The sequence below is a fragment of the Orbicella faveolata genome, unplaced genomic scaffold, assembly GCF_042242905.1.
Source record: "Orbicella faveolata isolate gen_17 unplaced genomic scaffold, um_ofav_v1 contig_35, whole genome shotgun sequence".
Taxonomy (NCBI): Eukaryota; Metazoa; Cnidaria; class Anthozoa; order Scleractinia; family Merulinidae; genus Orbicella; species Orbicella faveolata.
Genome location: NW_028301564.1, coordinates 7,648,718 through 7,660,000, shown reverse-complemented (window position 1 = coordinate 7,660,000; position 11,283 = coordinate 7,648,718). Strand labels below are relative to the sequence as shown.

General features: G+C 38.7%; 1 long non-coding RNA gene and 3 other non-coding genes across 4 annotated transcripts in view; all 4 read right to left on the bottom strand.

Moving 5' to 3' along the window:
* The window catches only part of LOC149102829 (uncharacterized), a 12,793-nt gene extending 10,685 nt beyond the window's left edge, over positions 1-2,108 (bottom strand). The window contains exon 1 of the long non-coding RNA XR_016202103.1: positions 1,687-2,108. This is a non-coding gene — a long non-coding RNA (uncharacterized LOC149102829). The remainder of the gene's footprint in view (positions 1-1,686) is intronic.
* Trnav-uac (transfer RNA valine (anticodon UAC)) lies at positions 1,776-1,848 on the bottom strand. The gene has a single exon. It is a non-coding gene; the product is annotated as a tRNA-Val (tRNA).
* Positions 2,109-4,373: 2,265 nt separating the features above from the next.
* Positions 4,374-4,447, bottom strand: Trnan-auu (transfer RNA asparagine (anticodon AUU)). The gene has a single exon. It is a non-coding gene; the product is annotated as a tRNA-Asn (tRNA).
* Positions 4,448-9,691: 5,244 nt separating this feature from the next.
* On the bottom strand, positions 9,692-9,764 carry Trnai-gau (transfer RNA isoleucine (anticodon GAU)). The gene has a single exon. It is a non-coding gene; the product is annotated as a tRNA-Ile (tRNA).
* Positions 9,765-11,283: the final 1,519 nt, after the last annotated feature.

Here is an 11,283-nt window from a genome sequence, read left to right as displayed (position 1 = left end):
CTAGACGCATTACCGAGCGGTTTGTATACGCAAATCCGTAGGTGTCGTTTTTTGCGAAATGCAGAATTGTATCTAGGTATATATACAGGTATACTTGATTGTATTGTTAAACTCCCTGAAGAAGTGTGCGCTAGTCACACGAAACGCGTAGGAGAAAATAAAAAAGTTTTACAACTCAAGTAGTTCGCAGACGTGCTGCTCACTGGTTTTACTTTAAAAAAAAAAAGTTAAGATCAGAGAGTGTCTCTGTAAGAGCGGTCCCGTCGATTTTTCTTGAGACACAGACTTAGCTCATTTCTTGTGTGTTGTAATTTCCAGCAGTACTAAGATAGCTCAATCCCTCTTAGGGTGTTCAGCCTCAAAAGGTCCACAGCGGGTTCCTTTTCGCGTATATATTGAGCTCAAAAAATTTTGACAGGAGATAATGTGTTGTTTTGGAATTGTTACCTCTTAGGGGTCCCTCGGGGACCACCTGGGCTTTGATTGGGCGTTTCAAAGGCGGGGTGCGAAAACTCCCAGAGGTCAAATTCTAAAAATAAATAGATACGAGAAAGGGTTGAATCCTAGGGTTGTTATGGGAGGTGGACGCTCCGGGTCATGGGCTCCTGATCTTGCTTTATTGACAGGACGCAGAAAAATAAGCAGCGGAGTTGGACTGGTAACTACACGACTACACAGAACAGTAACTACAATAATAAATGTTTAGCAGGGAGCATACTTCATCAAAGGTGTTCTTCATTGGGGCCCTGCAACTATTCTCAGATGTGTTAACACATTGTGCAACAACATTTACACAAATCTCAGGTTTTAAGAACAAATTCGCATTTAGCGACTATAGTTCCACGCGCCTTGCAGCCGCAAGATGGCAGGATTCGATGTCCTGTGGAGAGAAATCTTGAATTTTTTTTTTTAACTGCCGGCTTCCTACCTTTTTTAACTTTTTATCTTTATTGCTAGCAAATATCATTTTTTTGTTTTGTTTTGTTTTGTTTTCTTTAACTTCCTACTTTGATTTTCTGTTTATTTTTGGACAATGTGGAGATAATTGTAAATAAAATCTGTTTCTGGAAAGAAAAGTAGGGGTCACCAAGCTCGTTAAATCCAAGCAAAGCTATAGCAGTGGCCATCTGCCCTATCATTGTTCATTCTAATACTTAGCGCGCGCACTTGATGCATGACGTGGCTCACTCTTCTCCTCTTCTGATACCGGCGAAATGTTTAAGCAACCTGCCAAAATACTCTTCACCCTCAAAGATGTTCTCATCATGCTATACCATAATAGGGGTTAAGGTTATGGATTGCTTGCAATGGAATGGTCAATGTCATCATGTCTCTTTTTCGCCAAATCTTATTAGCAAAACGTATTAAAGAAATTGATTACTCCATTTAAAATACCCTGGAACACAACAAAAAGAATAGAAAAGTTTAAAACGATGGTTTTGTCGTTGGAGAATACAAAAGTTGAAATTGACATTTAACACAAAAATTGTAGTCAACCGTCAACTAATTGCGAATAGATTTCTGGTTTCTCCGACTAAAACTCGCACATTTCTGGTTACCAACCCACTAACAATCAATAACATAAGCTTCATTAAGATCATAGCTCGATAGCGTTATTTAAGGTATGGATCCTAATATGAAGCTGCTAAAGGATAAAAGATTAATGGAGCTCAGTTACGTCAACACCTTTCGTTTTGTTTTTGCTGACTCAAAATTTTGTAAGAGCTGGCTAGAGTTGGGTAGCAAGATTTAGTCTCATAGGAAAAACAATCATGTGTTTCCGGCCGGGCTCGAACCGGCGACCTTCCGCGTGTAAAGCGGACGTGATATCCACTACACTACGGAAACGGGTTACGAATGAAAGCTGCAATACTCAGTGGTGTGCCAATCAGGAACTGATAGTTTCTAGTTTTTTGATCAGGAAGACAGAAAAAATAAGTCTACGAAGTGCAGCAAACAGTTGAACATTTGCCTACTTCTCACGATGCTCAATATTGAAGTTTTTCAAAAACAACGCTATCCTTGTTTTAGCGTTAGGCAGAGGGTCTCAATGGGGTTAACCTTCAAATGGGCAAAAAATTAACCGTCAAAAACGCAATATTTTTACCGTCAACGGTCAAATGAGCAAGCCAATATTAGCCGTCAAATGTTTCAGATATCCTTAATTAAGAACTAAACGATTGACTTTGGGCAAGGTATGCTGTTTATAAAGCAACGTTTTAATATATCACAAAAAGTATGCTTATGTTCAAGTCCTTCAACGTCTAGTCACGGGAGCAGGCGATTAATGCGCGCGGCGGTAATAAAGGTGATGTAATTACGTTAATAAGACAAACATTTGAACAGTAAAGATGTAATATTGAATGCACAAATTATAGTACTAATTGGATTGTTTAAATATGGGCAAATTTGTACCCTTTATTACAGCCAAATTTGCTTCAACCGTCAAAAAGCCAATAATGATAACGATCGCAATAATAACGGTTTATTCACATCACATCTGCGCAGTGGCTGTTTGTTTGAGAAGACCTACTAACATGCAATACAACTAAAAATTCGGCAGGTATATTTTGCAGGGTGCAGGTTGCAGGTTGCAAGTTGAAATTTAATTATAACTGGAAAACCGCTGGCACTAAAAATAATTAATAACCTATATACTCATCAGGGGTTACATACATACATACATCATTTATTTGTTTACGCAGGTCGGTATATAGGCAATATAAGCTGATGTGGACCTGCGGTTAATTATATAAAGCAGTTCGCCTCTTTCACATAGTGAAAACACGATCGATCCGCTATAAGTACTTATCGATCGACACGCTGAGACCAGTGAAATCTCTTCAAAGCCATCTGAATGGCCCCTCCACAGATGTTTCCATCGATTCCAGATTTGGCTCGGGTCTTTCTATAGGACTCCACGTGCTCAATTCCTCCGTAGAATCGAAGAGGAGATGTTGAAGTTTCATGTCAGTTCACTCGCTACGCGATTCCGTCCACAACCCCTTCGCAACGATACATTTATTTCGAGATTGCTTCGCTCGCAAATGCGAAAACAGCCGCGTCACAAAAGTTAGGACACTTTCGCGGTGTTGGGTAACTATAATTAGCCCGACCGGGGGTAGTCAGCAACGATTTGTCAGCAGTCAAACCAAAATGCTCCCCGGTACCCTCGTGCTTTATTTGTCAAACCCCTAAAGGGAGTGCCCGGTTTCAAATCGTTGTTGACTACCGCCGGTCGGGCTAATTATAGTTACCCAACACCGCGAAAGTGTCCTGACTTTTGTGACGCGGCTGTTTTCGCATTTGCGAGCGAAGTAATCTCGAAATAAATGTATCGTTGCGAAGGGGTTGTGGACGGAATCGCGTAGCGAGTGAACTGACATGGAACTTCAACATCTCCTCTTCGATTCTACGGAGGAATTGAGCCGGCAGGGTTATTTTTAGTGGATTTATTCGCTTCGAGCGGCGGGCACTCCGGAAATCAGTGTCCGGCCTTGTCTTTCTTTTAGTGGTGGAAACCCACAGAACGATAACTCGCCGAAATCGCGTTAGATCGGCCCGAGGAGCTGGCAAACAACAAAGAATACAACACAGCAACAGGGTAAGTAGATTTTATTCACAAAATATAAGAATAATTGGCTTTTCAAGCAAAGCCGTTGCATTTCCATACAAACCTTTATAAATTCAAACCGTTGTAACACAACACCTCCATATGCTGCAAGGAGAGAGTCATGTTTCGCGTGGTCAAATTCGGTCGTTATGTAATAGTACATGCCATATGTCACGTTAGCCTTAACGTGCGCATAAAAAGGGGAAAAAAAGGCATAACATTGAGAGCTTGGGCCGCCTGTGGGCGTAGCGTCAACAAGAACTGCAAGCTACACTTCCCTTAACAACAGAAGATTGCCATCACAAATGAAGCAAATAAATAAAGAAATGAAATAATATAAGATTTTAACCGACGGAATATACTACCAGAAGCTCAGTGTGCCTTTATTTTGGTACTCACAGGGAAGAAACCAAATTCAGCAGATATTTCAGATGATATTTCAAATGTTTCTTCAAAAACAATAATTCACTGCAGGCTTAAAATCAAAGGAATATACTCTCCTCCCATCGCTTCGGCGGGTTTGGTACTTAGGTGGAAGTCACCGTTCCCAGCGATTGTGAACAGCGTCATGTAACATTCACGGTAAGTCTACCACCTGTATGGTTCTTTTAACTGCCAGCGGTTTTCCAGTTATAATTAAATTTCAACCTGCAATCTGCAACCTGCTCCCTGCAAAATATACCTGCCGCTAAAAATTACGCTAACAGGACGGACTCTTGACGCTAACTATATAGAAAACAATTATCAAAGCAGAAAGAATCGTCCCCGGGTGGGCTTGAACCACCAACCTTTCGGTTAATAGCCGAACGCGCTAGCCGATTGCGCCACGGAGACTTCCATGGAGGGAGTTTCTACGATTTTCATCAAATTGAATTGTGTGGATGAAATTTTAACTTGCGTAAGGTTTCTGCTACATTATTGTATCTTGCTCGAAAGACATGAAAAGCGAAAAACCAGGGAAGTTGGATAGTAACTGTCTTAGCCAATAAGCCAACAAATAACTGGTGTTATATAGTACCAGTTCAATAGAGAGAAGTAGGTTAAGACCTTTCTCAAAGGAATATTCAACGACGTTTGGCCTGTTGGTCTAGTGGCATGATTCTCGCTTAGGGTGCGATAGGTCCCAGGCTCGACTCCCGGAGAGGCCCTTTTAATACTCTTTTATTGATGAACACGGCATCAAAACGAAACAAGCTACGATGGGTTATACCATATGAAACAGTGAATTACGTTCCCCCTTTAAAACAAATTTCTTTCATTTTTGTGCAAACAATTCTAACTGACCACAATGAAGCCTCTTTAAATTAGAATATGGCTTAATCAAGTGTTTCTGTTGGCATCCATATATTTCAAACCGGTACTTTCCAGCCCCGGGGGAGATATACTGCCGTATATGGGCTATATAGGTAAGTGCCGCAGTAAAGGGTATGGTTTTCAAGCAGTTTACTCTAGCATAGTGTATATAAATCAGAGCGTTTGGGTCTAGAATAGAGTATCATTTGTCACGAAACTGACCAGTTGGTTGAAGATTTTATCTAAACTAAGGAAACCAGGAATTGCCACTCAAAAATATTAAAAAAAAAATGAAATCGGCAAGTTTAAATTTTTGCAACTCAGCCTCAACAGCGTCGATAGATGACTATCATAAAACAATACAGGATATTATTAACTGGGGTCCCAGCGGAACATCCCCACCCAGAAATTCCTAAAGTACCCCCCTCCCCGGGTTTTGAGCTACATGTAGTAACATTATAGACAAAGGTAAATTTGATCTAGTCCTTTTGTTTTGTAGCGATCAAAAAAAACATATAAAAACAGGTTTTTAATTGAAATAAGGTCAAGAATTAGGAAAAGAGAAAACAGATAAATCAGATAAAAATCTTAAGATAGTATTTTCCAGTTGATTTAGTTAAAAGAATTATTGGTCCGTGTAAGGGTCAAACTTACGACCTTGGCGTTATCAGCACCACGCTCTGCCGGCTAAGCTAACGGACCAGACACATTAACTTCAGTGCCGTCTTTTATTACGTTATACTGCCTTTGTACAAGAAATTTACCATAAGTTAGGTCCGGTGAGATATAGCAAACGCTTAGTGATGTCAGATTATTGTTTCTATGAGATACTTTAATATCTTTAACAGATATTCAAATTTTCAAATTAAAATTTGTCAGATAGTTGTAGCTTTTCAATAAAAATTCATTCCACATACTATATATAGCCTCAAGATCAAGTGTATAAAGATATCAATGGGGGTCTTTCATTGACCACTGCCGTGAGCAGCTTCATTGTATCAGAAACGAGCGGAAAAGAACAATGCTTGGTTTGGGTGAAAAGATCAGGTGGCGCATGATGACAGCGCATGATGACAGCACGTGTGATTCTCTTCACACCCTGTTTCTAGAGCAGAAATAAGAAGATTGAAAATTAACTGAAGGCAACGATAGCTTTGCTAAGAATCTGCGATGAATGAATGAATATTACTTATTAAACACGATGGAATTTAAGTTATAGGCTTGTGGTTTCATGTCGATGTTGCGATAAGAAACCTATGTAAAAAATGTCCCAAAAAATCCACTGTGGGGAACAAGATGGCGACTGGTGCATTTACCAATAATTCTTAGCGTCAACATCCCTAATAAACGCTCGTGAAAAATGCACAGAAAACTTCCTAAAGCTTTAAACCTAGCGTACACAATGAATGTAATACAGTGACAAATGTTGCAAAGATATTAATTTATGCCTACTTTGATAATCCAGGTACGCCATGTATTCAGTGTGACAGAATGTACAGCCGCCATTTTTTCCCACTGTGGATTTCGGCGCACTGTTACAGACGCCATGACACCTTTTGCCCAAGAAGCCGCACTTAGGCTCCACCATCAGTGAGCCAACTAATCTTAAAGATTTAAGTAAATAGCAATCGCATTCAATAAATATATTTTCAATGAAAATCTGCTTAACATTGAGAGTATGGTGCGTTCACGGTTTCCTACAGAAAATTTCAATGCACGTTTTAAATTATCAATTGAAAAACAAATATCTAATGACAAATTGATTTAAAAAAAAAAATTGGAGAATCCGAATAGCAGTCAATACTGATGATGAGTAATACAGTAATTTTTGTGTAGGAAGTTATGGCACACTATAGGCGTTTTATGAGCAGATAGATGAGGAAAAAAGAACTGCAAACAAAAAAGACAAAAAGACAAAAAAAGTGTTATCATGGGTAGCAAACGCATGCGAAGCGGGCGCTTTACCATTTGAGCTAATTCCCCATTGTACAGATGCCTTAGCTATTGCGAGGTTATTTTGATAAACTGCTCACCAGTTTTCGTCAAGTGTTACCGAAAATGAAAGAGGAGATTTAAATACACCACAATAAAGAATTTAGAACATTTAAAAATACTTACTGCTATTTGTAAAGTTTTGAAGAAAATAACTTGCCAAATAATATTAAAAAGTCACTCTCGATCTAAATTTTGTCTTTTGGAGTAAAATAATATGTTAAAAATAGAAGAACCCTAGCCAGGACAAAACATATTTAAAATTTATTAAAAACGTTCACTGGCTATATAAAGTTAAAGCTTTCAGAGCTTTCGGCTGTCAGGCTACAGCCTTCGTTGGATAAAAAATGGAATAGATAACAACTACAAATATATACACAAATAGGTGGAACTATAAAAAGAATATATTAAAATGGAAAAATATAAGTGTTAATAAAGTAATTGTTCTTTTTTAAAAGAATAGAGTATTGATTGGGGAGCGGCCTTGAATTGTTATCTGAATGATCTATCGAAACGGTGTGCCAAGATTCTAGCGTCTTACGAATACGTGAGGAATCCTTGTCAATCACTTGGGAATTTTTAAAGTCAATAGAGTGATTTGAAGACCAAGCGTGTTTAGCGATGTTGGAACCTCTTGCGAAAAAGACATCACATTCCTCATGTGTTCTTTTTTTCTCGTTTCAAAGCATCTGCCAGTCTCGCCTAGATAACTCCATGGGCAGTCGGCACAAGTTATTTTATGAACCACATTTGGTTGAAGTTCAATCGGAGGTCGAGATTTAGGAGAGGGAAACTCCTGGAACTTGTTTGCTTGTTTTTCAAATGGGCCACACCCTCCGATTCCTCTAGTTATGCAGTCCTCCCCTACATTAATGGAATTTCTCAGCCTCTAAATGGACTTCTTCAAAAACATGGTATTCGAGTTGTCAGCAAGCCAGTCAAGACATTACAACAGGAGTTTCCCTCTCCTAAATCTCGACCTCCGATTGAACTTCAACCAAATGTGGCTTATAAAATATCTTGTGCCGACTGCTCATGGAGTTATGTAGGCGAGACTGGCAGATGCTTTGAAACGAGAAAAAAAAGAACACATGAGGAATGTGATGTCTTACGCAAGAGGTTCCAACATCGCTAAACGCGCTTGGTCTTCAAATCACTCTATTGACTTTAAAAATTCCCAAGTGATTGACATGGGTTCTTGACGTATTCGTAAGACGCTAAAATCTTGGCACACCGCTTTGATAGATCATGCAGATAACAATTCAAGGCCGCTCCCCAATCAATACTCTATTCTTTTAAAAAAGAACAATTACTTAATTAACACATATTTTTCCATTTTAATATATTCTTTTTATAGTTCCACCTATTTGTATATATATTTGTAGTTGTTATCTTTTCCATTTTTTATCCATCGAAGGCTGTAGCCTGACAGCCGAAAGCTCTGAAAGCTTTAACTTTATATAGCCAGTGAACGTTTTTTATAAATTTTTAAAATAATATTATCGTATCGATCCCGGTATCTTCCGCATGCAAAGCGGGCGTTCTACCATTTGAGCTAATCCCCTGATTGTTACATGAAAAAACAGAGTTTTAGATAAAATAAATTACTAGTTTTGGAAGAATTTTTGAACATTTTTAAGCATATATGGCACAAGCTATTCTCATAATATTACAACAAAAAAATAACTACTAAATAATTTAACTGATGCAGCAAAGTCTGCTATTATTCTTTAACATCCCTTAATTATGGTTAATTTACTTGTCAAAATTAGTTTTACTTGGGTATATTTTTACCCTCAAAATACAAGATGCCATAAAACAGTTCATAAAGAAATTGAGCATGCAATCACAAAAACACTGCCGAAGTCAAATAAAAAAATGAAAAAAATGTTTGCGGCCGGGCTTTATTTGAGAAGATCTACTTACATGTATTACAACTAAAAATTATGCAAACAGGATGGATGGATGGAATCCTGACGCTAACTGTATAGAAAATAATTACCAAAACAAAAAGAACCGTCAGCGGGTGGGCTTCAACCACCAACCTTTCGGTTAACAGCCCAACGCGCTAACCGATTGCGCCACGGAGACTTCCTTCGAAGGATTTTGTACAATTTTCATCAAATTCATTTTTGTGGAAGAAATTTTAACTTGTGTAAGGTTTCTGCTACATTGTGTCATGCTCGAAAGACATGAAACGCGAAAACCCGGAAGATTTGGATAGTAAATATCTTGGCCAATGAGACAACACATAACAGGTATTATAGTACCAGTTCAACAGAAAAAGGTAGATTAAGACCTTTGTCAAATGTTGTCCAACCACGTGTGGCCTGTTGGTCTAGTGGTATGATTCTCGCTTTGGTGCTAGAGGTCCCGGGTTCCGCTCCCGGACAGGCCTTTTTTAATACTCTTTTGTCAATGAAAACAACATCATAACGAAACAGACAATTTTACGATGGTTTTTGTGACGTCACAACGGCCATATGAAACAACGGTATACCTTTCTTCGCTAAAGAATCACTTTTGTTTTTGCACAGACAATTCCCAGTGACTACTACGAAGCCCTTCTAGATTAAAATATGACTTAACCAAGTGTTTCTGTTGGCCGGGAAACATTTCCAACGACTTCTAGGAAAATATTAAACTAAAGTAATTTTGATCTAGTCCTCTTGTTTTGAACTTATCAGGGGGAATTAACAAATTAAACAAAATAAAGGAAAAGAGAAATCAGAGTACAGTCATTTAGAAATCTTAAAATGGTATTTTCCAGATGGTTTACTTAAAAGGAAAAGTTGGTCCGTGTGAGGGTCGAACTCACGACCTTGACGTTATCAGCACCACGCTCTACCGACTGAGCTAACGGACCAGACAAATTAAACTCGGTGTAGTTTTTTTAAGTATTACTGCCTTTGTACCAGAACGTTATCAGAAGTTTGGCCTAATGAGGAACAGCACCCGCTTATTGGCTTTGTTCAAACTGATTTGCTTTATTCTTTAAGATGTATGTATATATTGTTAACGTGCTTTCTCAAATGATGAGGACATTTTTGTTGAAATATAGTTATCCCGAAATTATTTTTAGGCAGTTGTTTCTCATATACTTTCCAATAATGTCTCGTCAATATCAATAGCTTATGTTCTAAATAACAAGGAACTAGAATGAAAAGCAACATATTTTATTAAATTAACTGTTTTTCTAAAATGAAATTCTAAGTAAATTGTTTAGAAAAAAGCTTAAAACTAATTACCAGGTCATGCCTCAAACATTGGTTTTTCAATAGTTAGAGCAACTTGTAGATGCTTACGCTTCGGGGAATTAGCTCAAAATGGTAGAGCGCCCGCTCAGCATGCGGGAGGTACCGGGATCGATACCCGGATTCTCCGGCAGTCTATATTTTACTAGCTAATATGCAGCTTTAATTCTTTTTGAAGACAAGTGTTTTTCTGACCATTGTTGTACAAATAACGGTTTGTAAACTTTTTAGTTGGATAATTTTCTCTAGCTATCAGAGAAGATGCGAATACTCCTATCAATGAATTTTCCGCTGGCCCTCTGAAACAACGTGGACTTCAATCGACCAGCAGTAAAGGAGCAATACCCGAAGCACCTTTCGGTATTGGCACGGGGTACGCTTTCAGTTACGCTTTTGTAACGCAACCTTTCTCATAACAGCCGTATAACGCAGATAACACAAAGATTCTCTGAAAAACTACTTTTGCCTTTACGACTCGCTTTATTGAAACCTGGAAGTTAAAGGTTGAATTTCATCTTTTAGAACTGAAATTGACGCCCTCCTTTGACACTGGATGGTAAGGAAAGGTTAAATGGCCGCACCTGCGCCTTGCTAGCCCACACACGGCAGAGCTTATCCCAGTCTCCGTTGTACTAAACAACTGAGAGTATTTTTCTGTCCCATGGATGGGATGCTAGTCCATCTTAGTTATCCGCCCCCACCCCCCACCGTGGAGCGAACTACTCTTACAGCAATGAAAGAAGAAAGAAATGTAAACTCATCAAACGAGACAAGTCGACCAAAGAAATGTCCCTGAACTAACGGGTCAAATGTAATCCAAGGCGTCTGTTTACATTTAAGTAATGTTTTAAAAGCGCGTCGATAATTTGAGCTGTTAAATGCATAAATGAATGGATTTACCACAGAACTTATAAAAAACAGCAATAGCCCAAAAGTCCGCACGGTTTGGCTTACCAGCCGAAAACAGCGAAGGGCAGTAACAACACTGGCAGGTAAAACACACGCCCCGAGAGTTGTTTTCGTTGTCGCATGAGTTCTTTTTTTGGGATATTGCTAACAGGTGTAACCGCACTTCTGTGATTGAGCAATTTCACAAGTTTAATGCAGCAAAAGTTAACGAGAAAAGGAAGA